The following is an 18871-nucleotide window of genomic DNA, read 5'->3' on the forward strand; positions in this document are numbered from 1 at the left end:
TGAAAACATCGAATTTAAATTATCAGCAATCTGCGTGGAGTTGTGAACTGTAGAATATCTCATTGCTTATTCCTTTTCATGTATGTTCATTGTTCATTCATCATACACGCATTTTCCAAAACATTTTTAAATAACACGTCGTACCTGGGTAATTCTCAGAAAAAGGTAAAATTCGTGTACATGGCAAATTTCTCAACGGTTTTAGCATGAATTTTTTTTTTTTTTTTGGTCCATTCAAGAATGACCCCGCACACATTTCACACATGGTATTGAGGTTTTTAGACCCTCCTTTCATTGGTGTACATTTGATTTTATACCCCAAATGTCCTTCGACTTGGCTGTCACACATCATGTTTTTGAAAATGAATGTTATAAAGTGTCATGAACTTCATTTTTTTTTTTGGAAAAATTGACACATTCTCATTATCATAGAACATGAAGGTCTCTTATTGTGCAAATTGCAATTGCAATAAGTCTATAGGAAGCTCACAATTCACATTTGAAAACTGTCACACACTTTTTGCGCAAATTTTCGAGCAATTTTCAATTATTTTTGGTAGCTTCCCAATCCAACATTTTTTTCTGGCGAGTGGCTGCACTGGTTCACTGTCCTCATAAAAATGTTACCCCGCAATGTTTTTTTCAAAACCTACGCAATAGCTCGTTCTGATCGTACTTGTCTCTGAAAATATGATATTTCGCAAAATCGGTGTCCTTCGGCTTGCCTTTTTATTTACCCTGATGAACCCGCCAAAAACGATAATTGAGAAAGGGAAGTTATTCTACATGATAAGTACACATTCATTACGTGTTAAAAATCGAATAATGTCCAGTAGGTAACGCTAGAAACGAAAAAACGTTGAGATTGTCCTTCGGCTTGTCCAGCGCCCATTTGTCCTTCGACTTGGCCAAATTTCAGACAGCTGTACTTTTATCGCGCTAGTCGGCATATTACAGGATAATACAAACAAAATTTTACATTTTCTCCCTCCCCCACACTTCACCTCTACCCCTACCAAAAAAATAAGTCCAGATTCGAACTCTGCGGCCTGAAAAACATAAATCGACATATTACACGATAACATAAGCAAAATTTGACATTTTCCCCCTCCCCACGCCTCACCCTCCACCTCTACAAAAAAAATAACTCCAGATTCGAATTCTACGACCTTGAAAACATGTCAATCGACATATTACACATCGATGAGGGTCGAATTCTAATTATCGCCGTTTTTGGGGGGCCGGGGTCCACAGTGGGGGGGATTGAATTGAGGCCAACACTAGAAAAGGGATCTGGGACACATATACAAATGATTCCCACTTGAAATTTTCCAAAAAAATGATTTTCGTTTTTCAAAATTATGCATATCAAAATCGACCCTTCTTCTGAGAATTACCCACCTACCAATTCCATAAACCTGCTGTATTATTATTATGTTTGCCCATTTAACACATTCTTACCCATCGTCGACTTAGGGTATGTAATATTGCATGTTCGAGTACAATAACCCGGCTTAAACTACTTTATTATTGGCACACAGTGAACTAAACTTCGCTTTTCTTCAGTTATTACGTATTCCTTTCTTATTAACCGTACCCTCTTTAGTCTTCAATCCTTCTCCATACATATAAGCTCTGTAGTAAGGTTACTGTTATAATGACCAATTTGTTCAACTTGCCTCCCCCTCCAACTGGGGTTTATGAACCAATATTTGTTTGGGAAAATTCAAGAATATCCTATAAAGGATGTGAAGTGAAAGAGGTAAACTGGAAAATTGTAATTATTGATTTATCTGAACCAATTTTTCTGCAAGAGATAACATATAATAGCATACATCTTCGTTGACGAGTCAAAATTGTTTCTCCTGCCTTCAATCAGTTTTTGAAATTTTTCTACGCATAAGATAAGAAATGCATTTTTTGATATCATGTCCAGCCTCAATATTGATTACCTAAGTAGTTGATTTACAAATTTAATAAATTGCTTACCTTCGAAAAACTCAATTTTTGGCGAATCATTCATAAACGAATTGATCAATTCTTTAAATTATGAATCAATTCGTTCGCGAATGATTCACAAAAAATAATTCAATTCGTTCGTGAATGATTCACCAAAAATTGAGTAATGAATCGATTCATTCACGAACGAGTCACTTCTCACTTACACGAACGAATTCGTTCGTGAATGATTCGCCAAAAATTGAGTAAATAAATCAGTTCGTTCACGAACGAGTCACTTATACAAATCAATTCGTTAGCGAATGATTCACAAAAATGATTCAATTTGTTCGCGAATGATTCATCAAAAATTGAGTAAATGAATCGATTCGTTCACAAACGAGTCACTTATACGAATCAATTCGTTCACGAACGAGTCTTTTAAACGAATCAATTCGTTCGCGAATGATTCATCAAAAATTGATTAAATGAATCGATTCGTTCGCGAACGAGTCTTTTAAACGAATCCATTCGTTCGTGAATGATTCATCAAAAATTGATTAAATGATTCAATTCGTTCGTGAATGATTCACCAAAAATTGAGTTGAAAAATCGATTCGTTCACGAACGAGTCACTTAAACGAATCAATTCGTTCGCAAATGATTCAATTTGTTCGCGAATGATTCATCCAAAATTGAGTAAATGAATCGATTCGTTCACGAACGAGTCACTTATACGAATCAATTCGTTCGCAAATGATTGAATTTGTTCGCGAATGATTCATCAAAAATTGAGTAAATGAATCGATTCGTTCGCGAACGAGTCACTTATACGAATCAATTCGTTCGCGAATGATTCACAAAAAATATTCAATTCGTTCGCGAATGATTCATCAAAACTTGAGTAAATGAGTCGATTTGTTCGCGATCGAGTCACTTATACGAATTGATTCGTTCGCGAACGAGTCACTTATACGAATCGATTCGTTCGCGAACGAGTCACTTATACGAATCGATTCGTTCGCGAACGAGTCACTTATACGAATCGATTCGTTCGCGAACGAATCACTTGTATGAATCAATTCGTTCGCGAATGATTCAGTAACTATTGATCAACTCGTTCGCGTATGATTCACCTACAAATCAATCAGTTTGCTCAATCGCCAATCGGTTGTGAATGATTCGATTTGATTCGATTTGATTCACTTCGCTTGAAAAGGGATCAATTTCTATACAATAGTTTCACAAAAACCGAATCAATCGTGATCCGTTTGCGAATGATTCTCCAAGAACTCAATCAATTTACATATTTAATCGCCAATCGTTCGTAAATGATTCGATTCGATTATAAACAGGTCAATTGCTGTACAAAATATGTTTCAAAAAAAGTGAATCAATTCGTTCGTAAAAGATTTTTATTTGAAGAAAAGTCGGTCTTCTCACGCTAAAAAATGTGTGAGTGTTTTTTAATAAATAATATGTATTCTACTTATCAATAATTTTTGTCATTTCCAGCAACTTTTGGATGAATTTTGACCTTTTACTATTTTTTTCTCAGTTTTGAACCATTTTCATGTCAATTTTATTTTGTAATTATTTTAATTTTAAAATACTGAATTCTGAGTGGTTGAAATTCGTATTTCGTCATCAATTTTTAAACGTTGTAACTTGAAAGTAAGTACATTTATATCTTCCTATTGGATTAAAAGGGTGGCATTTTCAGTTGGTTTGTATTTTTGGGGTCTAAATACAAAATATGTGCTGTAGGTATTACATTAAATGTTAGTCACTCGGCAGTAGGCAGGCACAGCCTGTCGCATATATCTTATTACCTCGCTCTCCAATCTCGAATGACGATTTTCCCTTGAATTCTCAACTAAGACATTTATATAAATAAGCTACGAAAATGATTCGTTCCTTCATCATTTCATTTCATTCATTTTTTTTACTCCCTCGTCTTATGAATTTTAAAACCCACCGAGTTACAATGAAAAATACATCTCGAGTCCTTAAGAAATCCGTGCTAGCCGATGAAAAATTCAAGCTTATGAGGGCGTGAATTTTCGTTATGAATATTTGTAGCGGATTTCCTCGTGTAGGATGAATTCGTGTCCTTTTCTTAACATAAACAAAAATAACCAAAAGATCATGCTTCCGTGAAAACGATAGATAAGTGTAGTATGTTTATTCGAGCAGGAAGGCTGTACGTAGGCATACGTACGTAATTCGACAAGTTGCGAGCTTTTTGTTTCAAACAGTCTGACTAGCTTCATATTAAATTACAAAAAGGTAAAGCAGTTTTTAGAATAATTTTCACGTGCGTTGTTTAGTCGAATTATGTACTCGCTAATGGAATTACTATTCAACAGAGTGTATGAAACGCGTGTTGCCTACAGTGGCATAGCTCGTGTGTGTGTGTATACTCTCATAACATGTAGATAAGTATCAACCAAAACAGTGTTTTGCCTAAACAGAAACACATGCTATGATTATACGAGTACAATGACATGCGTATGCCTACTCGTAATACAGTCCGTGTAACGAGGTAATTACGTGTACCAAATGAAGAATAATTTTCAAAAGTGACAGAGTTGAAAGAGTTAAAAGGTACTAAATTGAAAATTACATTTTTTTGAAACCATTTGTTTGTATGTACTATGCTGTTGCGGCGTGAAATTGCATCGAGTTCGCTTGCTATGTAGAAAAGCAGTGGTAGAGAGAGACGAGAGCGCCGGATGAGATGAAGAGATAGATGTGTTTCAGGTTGCGTTTTCTCGTATCGTTTTGACGGCGACAGCGACGGATTTACTCTCTCGCGTCAACTCGAAGACACTCGGTGATCATTTTTCACTTAGCGAGATGCCTCAGCTGCAGCACCACCGAGCACCGATGAAATATACCGATACGATTTTCTCTCTTTCTTCCAACCAGCAAATCAGTTTTATACGATGTTGTAAATCATTTCGTTGCGATGTGGATGTGGATGTGGAATTTCCAGCTACTACATATATTGGAACGAATGATGGAAGATTTTTGAGATTTGTGTGTAAATTTAATCACGTTCTCGTATATGTGCGTACTTATATTGTCTCGATGCGATGTTATTTCGTTCTATTTTGCTATCGTGGAGAAAAAATTATCGGAATGTGGGAATTAGATTTGGAATTTGAATCGAATTTTATTTACTGTCGAAAGTGATTCAAAGTGTGCAATTTTCTTTATATTGTAACTACAGGGTGATTCGAAGAAGATGCGGGTTTTTTAATGAAAATTTGAGAAGACAAACAGAATGTGATTTTTTCTTCTCTTTTTAATTAACTGAGTTCGGATTACGTGGTCCATCAGTCCTTTACCATTCTAATCACTTCCTGGCAGATTTTGATCTCTTTTCCTCAACATTTTTTTTTTGACTTTCCAGAGCATACCTATGTACTCGATCGATTTTTAATTTTTATCCAAGAGTTGAAAAACAGGGAGAGTTTTTCAAAGATTTTTGAGTTCCATAATTTTTTAGAATGAAAATTTGAAGCTCTGGGGCCAGGCCCGGTGAGAGGGGATGGGGATGGGGCTGCACTTGTACGGGGACCGCGAATTTTTCGAAGTGTCTGCAAATTTTTGTCAGATGACCGCATGCATGTCAGGGCCAATGCTTTGAAATTACAAAACTGTAAAAAATTACTTACAAATTTTGAAAAAAAAATACAAATCTTAAAAAGGAGCACTTAATGGTTAGAATTGTCCTTTTAAAAACTAGTTTTAAACTAAAAATCGAGTATTTTCTGTCAATTTTTACCAAAAATCAAGATTTTGAGAATTTAAAATTACAAAACTGTAAAGAATTACTTATAAATTTTGAAAAAAAATACAAATCTTAAAAAGGAGCACTTAATGGTCAGAATTGTCCTTTTAAAAAGTAGTTTGAAACTAAAAATCGAGTATTTTCTGTCAATTTTCACCAAAAATCAAGATTTTGAGAATTCAAAAAAAAAACAGTAAGTAGGTACTTTTTGGCAATTTTTGGCAAAAAAATGACATTTTTACGCAATATTTGTCAGATAAAGCAAAATTTTGGACAATTTTTTAATTTTTGCAAAACACTACAATTTTTAGCGGTTTTTAGAAAATGCAAAAATTTTTGTATATTTTTGGAAAAGCAAGATTTTTTGACAATTTTTCTTGAAAAACAACACTTTGAAAATTTTAGCAAAAATCTAAAAAAATTATCATTTTTGGAAATTTTGGGCAAAAAGGAGAGACTTTTGAGTGATTTTTGAAAGAAATTACATTACTTAACAATAATTTTTATAAAAAGTGAGCATTTTTGTCAAAAAAGCAAAATTTTTTGGCAATCGTTGGCGGAAAATGACTCTTTTTTCCATTTTTGTGAGAAAAGCGATCGTTTTTGATAATTTTTGAAAAAAAATTACTTTTTGGAATTTTTTTGTAAAAAAAATGACAATTTTTAGCCATTTTGCTAAAAAGCAAAAATTTTTGTCAGTTTTTTAAAACACAAAATGATTGACGATTTTAGCAGGAAGCAAAAATTTTTTGGCAGTCATTAGCAAAAAACAACGCGTTTCTTCAATTTTTGTAAAAAAGGCAAAAGTTTTGATAATTTTTGAAAAAAAATCATTTTTTGGAATTTTTTGCAAAAAAAGAACGACAGTTTTTAGCACACTGGCTCTCGTTGGCCTTGTTTGGGACTCGTTCAATTTTTTTTTCGCTCCATCCCAATGAAGAATGTTTAAGTTCTCGAACTAAAAACTAATTTGTGCCCGAAGCCCTTTAAATTTTGGTCTCTCTGTACAGACCCTCCTCACCGTAGAGTAACTCACAACCAGAATAATGAAATTATTGAAAAAAATTTTCAAAACAATTTCGAGAGGAATACAGAGATCTTTTTTCAATTATAGAAATTCTGGTATAGAATAAAAATTTTTTTAAAGCTTTTGTCTCATTTGGGGGGGGGGTTGGGGGGATTTTTTGACTTTGGAAGGTTTGCATAGAAGAACCCCTATTACCTGAAAAATCGAAGGAAAATGTTTTTCTTGGAAAGGAGGTTATATTTTGGGAGAATTCCGGCACAAAAATTACCTACTTGTAGGAATGCATGAAGAATTTTCATTGACTGTTCTTCTATTTCATTTTTCTGATTTTTTCGATTTTTTGGGTTTTGTAAAAAAGAACCAATACTGCTTGATAGATCGAGAGAGGGTTTGTTCGTGGAAGTACAGGAGGTGAGTGATTGGAAATTGGAAAAAATTATTCATCACTTTCTTAAAATATTTTTCAACTTTGGGGCCCCCAGTACCATTTTTTTCAACATGAAGGAAAATCAAAAAAACAGGCAACTATTTTCTCGTGAAAAGAAAGAACTCGAAGGCCAAAGAGTGAGATTAGATTTTACAATTTTTCTAGTGTTTTCGAAAATTGAACCTTGAGAGGGAGAATAAAGTGAAAAGATTTCAAACCATGATCGTTTGCTCTCAGAACGTAAACTGAAACCCAAAAAAAGACTTGGAACTCACAATTTTGAAAAATGCGTTATTTTAACATCTAGCTCCTCAAGAGAGTCCAGTTTTATTTCGGGTTTGAAAAGAATCAAGTATCGTAGAAATTTTTCCAATTTTAGTTTTCTCATTTTTTGAAAGTTTGGGAAAAATTATAGCCCTTTTTATCCCTCGATTTACTTAAAGATACAGTATTTTCGGAACCACTATTCTTTCTATTCTTTATTTTTTCTTCCTTTAAAACAATACAATTTTGCTTGTAGTACTTAATCTTAATTAACCCTTGAATGTATTTTTTTTGTTTCAGGTATGTTAATATCGTGTTACTTCGTTTGGCTGATTCGATTAATTAGAAAATTACAAGTGGTGAGTTGCTAACTATTGATATTTTCACGTTTTTATGACCTCATCAAAGAAAAAAGTGGATTGAAAAGGCAGGGGTGGGGTTAATAACAGGTATCTAGTTTCTACTTGATGAATTACAATGTTCAATATTTAATCGACTAACGTTCCAATACAAAAGTTATCGAGACTGGGTTTCCTGTTTTTATAATTTGTAAGCCAAGACATGTTTGAATATTGTCGTGATACTCGTGAATGGTAATTCTATCGAAATAAATATTACACAATTTCTGGCTGATATTCACTATGTTTTTGGGTCGATTCGTGAAATCATTCGCAGGAAGAAATGGTTGGCTATAGGTACTGAAATTACTCGTAATATGATTAATTTCCCTTCGTGAAAAGTACAAAATCCTTCGGTTCGTTTACTTATTCAAATCCTATTTGATGGATGAGTACTATGTGCGATCTGAGTAAAATTTTCATTACGTGATCCGAATAATATGTAAAATTGGTTCAAATTTATTTACGCGCGTTTAGATGTATACGATGATGATGGAACGATACTGAAGACGAAATCGCGATTCACGAACCAACGTACACTATTGCAATTATACAAAACGAGAAAATGAAATCCAGAAAGTGTGCTCTGCAGTCAGAGCCATAGCTGTGTGTTATTTTATGGCACTAACAAAAAGCGACAAGCATTAGATGTCATCGTACATTAAGATCAGCGCAACGATGTCGTTGAACCAACTTCAAACTTTATTTGTCTCTTAGAGTAATAAATAGTAAAAGTTCGTTATGTAATATTTGCTTTCCCACGAGGTATGGAAATTTAACGAAGCATAAATTTGCCCAGGCCTAACTCGAAACTATAATTAGTTTCGAATAGTACTCTTTTTGGATGAAATTTAAGACTCGATGAAGTTCGCGTTAAACAATGTGTGATTTCGAGTAGGTAAATGTCGACTTAAGGCAGAAGGATTAAAAGGTGGTGGGGTTGAGTTTGAGACATTTTTCGAAAATGTTAATATTGATAGGGATGACAAGCCTTGAACAAATATACAAAAAGTGATTAAAAAATTGTTTGTTTTTTCGTTGAAAGGGCTAAAAAAATTGCTCGATTAAAATTCTAAACGAGTTCGTTCAATATTTCACGTCATTAAAATGTTCATACGTTTGAAATATATATTGGAAAATTTCGAATATCTATTCGTTTTCTCCTTTAAATTTTCCAATAAAAAATTTATCGTGTCATAAATACAAGGTTTCCCATTTCAAGCGTCATGGCGACTCTAAAATTTTAAAAAATATGTTGTTTCGACCCAACTCATTCTAGTCTTGTAGGTTGAAAAAATAAAATAAATTTAAAGTCGAAGTTCTTAGACTACTTCTTGAAAATTTAGAACGCAAGTTGGTATAAATGCATATTTTTGCCCTGTATTTTTTTGAAATGAAAGCATTTTTTCTTTCTTTTTTTTTTTGTTGAAAAAATTTCTTTTAACGTAGCTCATTTTAATTTTATTCATTTCACTTATTTTTCGACCTGTTATTTTTTTCCCCTACGTAAACATAACAGTTTGCAGAACCTTTGTGAAAAAAGCCACGCTGACTCATGAAATAGTATAGGCCTTTAAGGTATCGAAATAATTTCTTTTGTTATTGCTGACGTATTTGCGAAGACCGCGTACAATAGAAAAATAACGAAGAGAAAGAACTGAAGAAGAAAGATGTGAGATGATGAAGGAGGTGAGAGAGGGGAGGGGAGATTGAAGAGAGGGGAAAAAAGAGGCAAAGGAGAAATTACCCTAATATTCAAATCTTACTAATTTGCATCGATATCGAAAACTTACGATATTAAAAAATTTGCAATTTTGTTTTTCAAAGTGAGGATATTTTTAGAATTTGTTTTATTTATGATAATGCTGGCGGAAAGATTTCATTTGTGTTTGTTTTTTTTTTGCTCTCGTTTCGACTTTATCCTTCATTCTTATTCTTCGTTGTTGATTCAGTATAATTAAACTCGGATAATGGAGTTATTGTTGTACTATAATCTTAATGGATATCGAATCCGAAAAGGAAATTTCCAACATGTTCGATATGCCGCTCGGCGCGGCAGTGCGGTGTGCTTTTTCTTTGTGTTTTCGAGAAATTATTAATGCGGGTATTTTTACGCAATTTAGATTATTTAGTTTGCAGCTTCGTATAAAATAGCGATCTTATGGTCGCCACGAGTCGTAAGCAGAATTCTCTATGCGGTAGTTTTCCATTCGTGTTCTTTGTGTGTACGTCGGTGCAAGCAGACGATCACAATGGCGTTAAATAATTTGCTATATTCGGGTTCAGTTGCTTACCGATGAGAAAATTTTAATTCGAGTCATATCAGCGAGATTGTTTTATAAATGAAGACTTAAAAGCTTTCTGTGTTTTGCGATATGCATCTGATATTCTCGTTTGCCTATTAACTCCCCCCTTTTTACTCGTAACTGTAGCGAGCGTTGGAATCGTAATGTTTGCCACAATCATAGGTGTATTAGTACCTTTAGCTTTTTAATGTACTAGGTGTATTTTGAAGGCAATTATTGAATTGTAAAAATCGCGAATATTTTTTGAGGGATAAGGCGGCCGTGAAGAAGATCGAATTAAGGCTGAAAAAAAACGCGGGCGGATAAGTCGTATTTTTAGGAAATAATAAACTTTCAACGAAGCTTTAAAAAGCGCTAAAATTTCTATTTGAGGTTTATTTTTTTATACTACCCGAGTTGTAAAAAGGGTCAAGTTAAGGAGTGCATTAGCGCGTAATTCTATCATCCGAAGAAACTCGTTTTTTTTCTGTTTGAATTTTCCTGTTTTCGTTTTTTTTTTTTTTTTTTCAAATAGGCTTAAGTATTTCTACCAGTGTGTAAGAAAAGTCTGGTGGTTATAGCCGATAAAATGTTCTTTATTTTAAGGGAGGAAAACGGTTCAAGGGTGTTGGATTTGTTGAAATTGAAAGTGAGATTTTGTTGATACAGTTACCTGCGAATTTTTTCATTTTTGTTTCGCATACTTTTTTAACATAGGTAGGTACTTGCTTTTTCCAAGATTTATGAGAACTTTCTCACTATTCATGATTCGGATAGTTAGACATTGAAGAATTTGTAAAATTGTAACTGCCCTTCATTTTTGGAGGAAATTTTGCTCGAGGCAGTCTGACGCACTTTTTTGGTGATATTTCAATTTTTCGGTTTTAATGCTCTGAAGGGGGACTATTTGAAAATTCGATACCTCTCTTATCCCATTATACTTACCTACCATTGATTTTAGGAGGGGTGGATGATGGATTACTTCACTCTTTACGATCACGAAATTTGGTTACATTTTGAAAATTGGAGCTTCAAAAAATTCTAGCTTGAAATTTGAAAGTACCTACTCACAATGTTTTTAGTGTGCGTAGCACACTATTGGTTTCGCTTTGAGAAATGAAATTTCATTATACATGAATGTTCTCTTAAACTATTCAACCGTTTTTTGTACCTATTGGACACCATTTGAGAATCATTATTAAGGCGGAGGGAATAGATTATTTTTCATTCAATTCGGATGGGTAATTGCTGAGTAATTGCAATTTTAGTTCATTATTTTAATGCATAAATTCCTAAAAAAGGAGAAAGGGGACTTGCAAAACACCTGCCGCTCATTGTACCCTGCTATACCCCCAGTCTATTCCATCTCCGCTTTTCAAATCAGCTGTCTCATTGTACCCTGTTACACCCCTCATCTGTTAGCTGTATATTCCAAGTGGGAGTGGTTTGGTGGGGCGTTTACCCAAAAAATATATTCTTTTAATGCCCAAACCCTCCATGTGAACCCGTAGTCGAATGGTTAGGGCATGTAGGTAGGAATAGGAATTGTAGGGTCCCAGGTTCGAATCCCCATCAGGTAGGTAGGTATAGGTGACGGATTTTTCGTTGGAAATATTGGATAGGTAAATGCTGTGGAGTGAGTACATGATGCTGGTGCAAAAAAAACGAATTTTGAACCCTGTAGCCCCCTTATTTTAATTTATAAAAACAAAGTTATGAAATATGATGATATTATTTTGCTAAATGAATTTTCATTTCATTTATTCAAATACTTTTTACTAAACCTATAGCGCCATAAGTACAGTAAAAATTACCTTAAGATGAGTAATTTTTACTTTTTATGATATAAAAATTACTTTAAAATGAATAATTTTTACACAATTTGGTTTATGTAATTTTTATTATCATGCTTTAGTAAAAATTATTAAAACAAAATCATTTTTACTAATGTTACAGCAAAATTTATTAAAATGATGATTTTTACTATAAGATTACAGTAAAAATTATTATTGTAACTGAACAGTTAGAAATTACTGATTTTCAAAACAAATTTTATCTGTACTTATAATTATGTATTTTTGAATGGGATCCGGTTATTGTGCTAAATATGTAGTCAAAATTTTTTGTAAAAATTACCCATATTTTTTTTGTGCAATTTAGAGGCAATGCGAATTCTTAACATATTTTATATGGTTTAATAATTTTAGAATCAAAGGCAAATTCTGAAAATTGGTTTGAAATTTTATAAATTTGAAGACAATGGAAATTCTAAACAAAATATGAAAATTTGTCATTTAGAGACACTGAGAATTCCAAAAATTAATTAAAAGTTCTATAAGTTGTAGATAATGTGAACTTGAAAATGATATGAATTATTGTATGTAATATATATGAAGATAATGAGAATTCTGAAAAATTAGAGGCATGCACTACTTAGATATGTACGAGTAATAGCGGTTATAGCTGTAGAAAAGGCAGCTAGCTACGCACACTTTGCAGCTAAGCTTTGCTTAGCTGTCTAGTTTTTTTTTTTTTTTTTTCGTTCTCAAAAGGAAAAAGTTATTTTGAGAAAAATCCTCAATTAGAAATGAATTTTCAATTTGAATTCCAAACTAAACATATATTTTTTTTTATAAACCTACTTAAGGTGATTTTTTTTAAAAAAGGTAATTTGTATTATTTGCTGAAAATGGTGAAATTCTTTCAAGTATGTATTTTCAGGTTTTTGTACTTTATTTACCTAGTTGCTCGTAGGTGTCTTTTAAACCAAAAATGTTTCTTTTTTTATACCCTTTCTAATAATTTTTCATTCGCTGAAGTTGACTTAAAAAAAAAATTTGTTGAGAATTTTCATTCCGCCTCGTTATAGTTGCACTGTTTGGAGTTCCAATTGATGAAAAAATCAACAAACGTAAACAAAATAACACAATTTTAGAGATGCAATATTGTGATAAATTTATTAATTAATTAGGTGAATGTAGAAATGCCAAAATTTTGAAAAAAAAAAAAGATTTTAAGTTGTTCTTACATTTAGACAAATTAAATATGTAATAACATGAACATACAAAAAATATATACAAATAGAAAATGAACATTACGATATTAAATTACTGAGACGCATCTGAATCAGAATATGATTCTGGTTCTTCTTTTTGTGGTGACGTTGACAGACAAACATTCTCCCAGTATACACGTACTTGATCAAGTTTCATAGAAATATTCTCAATTTGTAGTGTGGCTTTAATTATGTGTTTCGTGAATTTTTCAACGCTGGTTACTTCATACATATTGGATTCAGCTAGAACTGTGACTGAAGTGTAATGACCACCAGTGGCAAACTTTGGAGTAGGTTCTATGTCACCAGCTATTGACATCATTATTGTTTCAGAAATAAACTGTTCAATTATGCTAAACATAGCTTCTTCGACATCTTTTAAAATTTTCTCATTTTCTGACATGAAATGTGGCCTTTTTGCAGCATTCCGGATGTATTGACGAATTGGGCATAGCACGTCTGTAGCCATATATTTCAGAATTGCGCCTTGATGAAGGGTTACCCTGACAGCTATAACGTTGAGTTTCAACATCTCAGGTTTGCAATTAAAATCACCGCCTTGATTAGTCCAAGAGCTATACCACTGCGATTGGGCCGAAATAACTGAAAGCTGGGGATGGTCTCAAAAGTTAGTATACATACCCCTATTTTGAAAACACGTACTTGGTCTGCCGATCCGCAGCTGCTGCTTTAAAGCTCAGTGAAAGCTCGAAAGTTCAAAATTTTTCTGAACTTTCAGCTGAGAAAACTAATGGCTAAAATTGGTGCCTAATTATAGCATTTTTCACGCTGAATCTGAATATATCGGTCTGCCGACCCATAAGTGCCGCCAAAGCCCCGCCAGACTGGGTCAAAAGGGGAGCAAATTTGACAAATTTCATGTTTTTGAGCTAAATTCTCATAAAAAGCTACAAAATCGGGTTAAAAATTATTTTCAAGCAGTTTAATGGAATGCTCTATGGCTAAGATGATTTTTAGGCACCGAAATTTTTCAAAATTTTCATTTTTTGGGGGGTGGGGTGTGAGGGGAGTATTAATAAATTCAGCAAATATGGCCTTGTGATACATCAAAATAAGTATATGTTTTTTGGGCCGTAGATTTCAATTATGGCAATATTTTTTACATTGGAGGACAATACGGTCAAAAAACATATATGTGAGGGCGCATACGGAAAGGGTCCATTCGACCAAAAAAAAAAAAAAAAAAAAGTTCTCTGAAATTGCCGTAGGAACTCTGTAAAGGGTTCCTACGACAATTTCAGAGAACTTTTTTTTTTTTTATTTTTTGGTCATAAGGACCCTTTCCGTATGCGCCCTCACATATTTTGATGTATCACAAGGCCATATTTGCTGAATTTATTAATACTCCCCTCACGATCCACCCTCCAAAAAATGAAAATTTTGAATGATTTGAATTGACTTTTCTCTCGATTGATTTATTCGCGAGTTATTGATTTAATTACTTGAAACTGAACTCATTGATATGGCTGAGTAGAAGCCTAAGCAGCGGAGTTGCCAGTAATGGCAATTCTGCCATGATGTGGTGGAGTAGGTTTTAGGTCCCTTGTTACGATATGCCTTAATTAAAAGGCTTTTGATTTAGTGTTGTAAATATGAAATAGTCTTATTTGACTTATCTTTTTTATTTAATGGATATGGTTCGATTATGAATCTGGAAATAGGATCTCGATCCTTCTAATTTTTTATACAAAATTGAAATATCTCGATTTATGAGATGATATATCTTTTGGCATTCACGAATGTGAAGTAATCGAATCAAATGTGCTTTAATTTGATATAAATCTTCAAGATCTCTAAAATCATATCGAGATATCCTCTCGATACCTTCTTGGCCTTTTATAAATTATATTTTCGTGTAGAAGAAACTTTTATTTTTATTTGGTAATGGAAACTGATTTAATGAAGGTTATGTGATATGGTTAGGTTCTGTCAATCATCCTATATTGTTCCTACTTCCCAATGCTCATAAAATTCCATTCCTCTTTGACAAGAATATGTAGGGTCATGTTATTCTTCTGCAAATGCAATTGTTAGTTTATTCCAGGTTGATGTATTCTTTACCCTTGTCAAATTCTCCCCATATTTATCATTATTTATCATCATTCCGTTTTGTTTTCGTTTTATCTATTTATCCATTTATTATTCAACTTTATTTATTTATTTATTTATTTATTTATTTATTTATTTTTGGTTATTTCACTGTGTATGTCTTTAAAAATTGTGTAAAACTGTAAGGTGTAGGTACTTTTGATGTTTACTCTTGCAGGAGGCCCCCCTCGCTCGCGCAATTGCGCATTGGGGGGGATATCTTATAAATTGTATATGTATACTGATGCAAATAAATTCGTTCGTTCGTTCGTTCGTTCGTTCTTCTTCCAATACCTATCTTCTTTCCTACCTATTAAGTATTAACTCGAACCAATTTATTACTTGATGAAAATCTTTATAACGTTTCCCTTTTCTATATCACAAGGTTCATCTGATCTCTGTGAACATAACAATAAAACAACATTAATTAATTTGGAATCATGCATACAATATTACATCAATATATAATCCATATCATAAAATTTGCTAATTAAAAAATTAAGAGGGAAGAGGCTTTATTTTATCGACAGTTTGATCACTTGATCAGATTCTATTTACAATGTACATATGTAGATGCAATATACCATTTTTTTATCCCTCCAAGGACATTTCTCAAAATCATCATGACTTTATTGTTTTACAGGTAAATTGAGTATGTAGCTCGTTGAAATCAGTGTTCATTTTTCATCATAATTTTATATTTGACAAGTTTGATTAGGGTGACCTCAGGAAATAATTTTTTTTGCTTAAAATTTGAGTAACCCATTTTTTTTGCCCCATATCATGATTTTTTACCCCCTTATAGTGGAAGAAAATGAACACGCGTGATGTTTTGAAGTTTTTATTTGTAAGAAGTTTTTATAAAACACAAATCAGGAGAGTGTATTGTGGATTACATTTAGTCAAACTTTACACGGCTTATACTTAGTTGCAAATAGTTCTAAGGGAGCAAGTCCCAGATTATGTTTAGGTTAGGTTATAAGACCTTAAGACTTTCAAACGTAAACCAAAGATCTTAAATAGGTACAGAAGCAGCCACAATGAGAATCAATGAAAGCGCAGCCTACACAAAGGTGATCTATCAACAATCAATGCTTAAGCAGGCCTCCCTAATTCAACTACTCTTAAACTAAGGAAGAGGAGGTTAACTCAACTCTGTATTCTATGTGTTAAGGGAAGACTGGAAGAGGAATACTCCCTAAGGCTCTTTCAGCTATGCAAAGAAGATATCAATTCTTTGATAGCCAGAAGAGATCTGATTGATTTTTATAGTGATTTGGCTGGGTTTCTGCTTAAATTCTCACTGAGAAGTGCAAAAATGTAGTCCATTTAGATTTTGAAAAAATTTGGTCTTTTGTGGTACAAATGGACTTTAAAAACAGGGGATGGAAGAGAAATTGTCCATGACCAAATCTGAATGAAATATGAAGAAAATTTCTAATATCATTATAACTATTCAAATATTTGCTTGCAGTAATTAATTGAAAGCTTACCTTGTTTATGAAGTCTGTTGATTTGATTTGATCAATTAGTGCTGACATTGGACTCATCATTTTAGAAAAACAACTGATGATTTGATCAATAGGTGCTGACATTGGACTCATAATTTTAGATGAAGAATTGATACTAATCGCGACAAATAACTTGAAGAAAAATTGTAGATAAAAAATTGATACTAATCGCAACAAAGAACTAAGAAGGAAAATCTACAGACCAAGTGATGTTGACTGTAGGGTTACCTAAGCACTTAATAAATCGTATGAGCCTTTTGCTGTTTATATAAGGGTTTTGCAAGGGCTTTCTTCTGGAAAATGTGCGTCATGGAACCAGATGACGACAGAGAATTCCTTATTGATGTAAGTAAATGTGTCAAAACATATGTAGGTTGCTGGAAAAGGTACAAGAGAAGAGTTTTCATGTGCGTAAAAGCTATAGATTCATACGTAAGAGCTATAGATTCGTGCGTAAGACATTTCATAATATGTTTCAATAAAAACTGTAGGAATCTTTTTCAATTATTTTCACAGGAATGGTTTGCCATGATTTGACGTAGGTAAAACTTGAAAAACACGCATACTCACTCATCTCATTGGCGTGCATCGTTATGATTGAATTTAAGACATTGATTAAAAAAAGATTAACGAAAAATGTCTATTTTGTGTTTGAAAGTATTTTTATAAAAAATTTGAGGTCATCAGCTCGAATGACACTAAGGGATTTACAAATTTTCAACTGCCGAGTAGTCCCCTACAAAAAATTTAGAAATCTTGAAAAATTGGAATGATTTGAAAAAAAAATGTGAAGTAACATCAAAACCTGGAAAATTTGTTGTAGGTACATAATTATTTTAAACGTCATTTTTTCTTTCAGTTTTTTTTGGGGGGGAGGGGAATTTCAAAATTTAGTTCTAATTAGAAACTCAAACTTTTTTCCCAACGGCCTTTAATGTTACTCCATTGGAGAAAATTTAAAAATTGTTGGAAGCTTCTGAAAGGTTCAAAACTAGTGCCTAGTTGTTGATATGTGGAAGCTCCATTGAAGGAATTTTTCACATACGTTCACTTTTTTTCAAAAAAAAATCTATAACCTACCAATTTCATGATGAAGTTTAAAAATTATCCTCAAAACAGTTTTTTAAAATTCTTTAAAATCTTCAAAAATTCGTCCAAAAAATTCAAAACTGAACTTCAGGACCTGAAATTTTGGTGAGGTACGGGAGTTTTAGGACATGTTTTTTTCGATGTAGGGTTTCGTTGAAATGATCGGAGAGTGCTAAATGAAGAGGTTGTTTTATCAGCCGAGAAAAACCTCATGGAACCTCATTGTAATTTAAACTTCTTGAATCGAGTTCCAATATTTACTTAATCAGAAATGTTTTCCCGAGAGATTTCTGGGAGCAAATTTTCTTTTACGTATTTCAATCAATTTCATATAGGATTAATTATTATCTAGCACTTGCTAGTGTGTTTTAATTACAAATTCTTCAATTTTTTTAGTGGTGTCTAAAGGGGGGGGGGGTCTGAAAAAAGAGTTCAAAATTACCAATATAGAGGAAGCTCAATTAAACTTTTCCATCGAGATAGTTGAATATATACCTCAAAAAGTTAAGTTTGGCACAAATCGCAGGTTTCTAGTTTTTCAAGGGTTCCCAAAATATCGAAATTTTAAAAAAAATTGAAAATAGGATTTTTGAGTACCACCGCAAAATTTTATTGAGCTCAAAATTTGGTAAGATGGAGGTCTTTCAGATGCTAATAAACTGTAAAAAGCTTTTTGACGGGGTTCAATGGGGTAGGTTCAAAATGGTGGTTCCAAAATTTTCCAAAAATCAACCCCTCCCCCATTTCTGTCCCGAAGGGCCGAAAATAGAAAAATCATCTGGCATAGATATTTTACGCTAAAAAAGTTTTTGAAAATAACACTCACAATCAGTGGTTCCTAAAATTCTTCTTTTATTCACAACTTTGGTTTGGGAACCCCTGGAGTCCTAAAATAGCCGTTTTGAGTTAACTAACCACGGATTCGTATTTGGGACATTAATTACAATATTATTTTAAGAATGGTCGAGT

The 18871-nt window shown here is 33.0% G+C and overlaps 1 protein-coding gene across 2 annotated transcripts in view; it reads left to right on the forward strand.

Annotated features, from left to right (window-relative positions):
* Gfrl (Glial cell line-derived neurotrophic family receptor-like) overlaps positions 1-18871 on the forward strand; it is a 236029-nt gene that overhangs the window by 98011 nt on the left and 119147 nt on the right. Inside the window, exon 1 of one of the 2 annotated variants that reach the window (XM_065359937.1) lies at positions 7796-7814. The exons of the other annotated variant lie outside the window; for it this stretch is intronic. The gene's annotated coding sequence lies outside the window, so the exon portion shown is untranslated. Of the gene's footprint in view, positions 1-7795; positions 7815-18871 lie in introns of those variants that run through there. 2 annotated transcript variants of the gene reach the window in all.

This window comes from Planococcus citri, chromosome 4 (genome assembly GCF_950023065.1).
Source record: "Planococcus citri chromosome 4, ihPlaCitr1.1, whole genome shotgun sequence".
Taxonomy (NCBI): Eukaryota; Metazoa; Arthropoda; class Insecta; order Hemiptera; family Pseudococcidae; genus Planococcus; species Planococcus citri.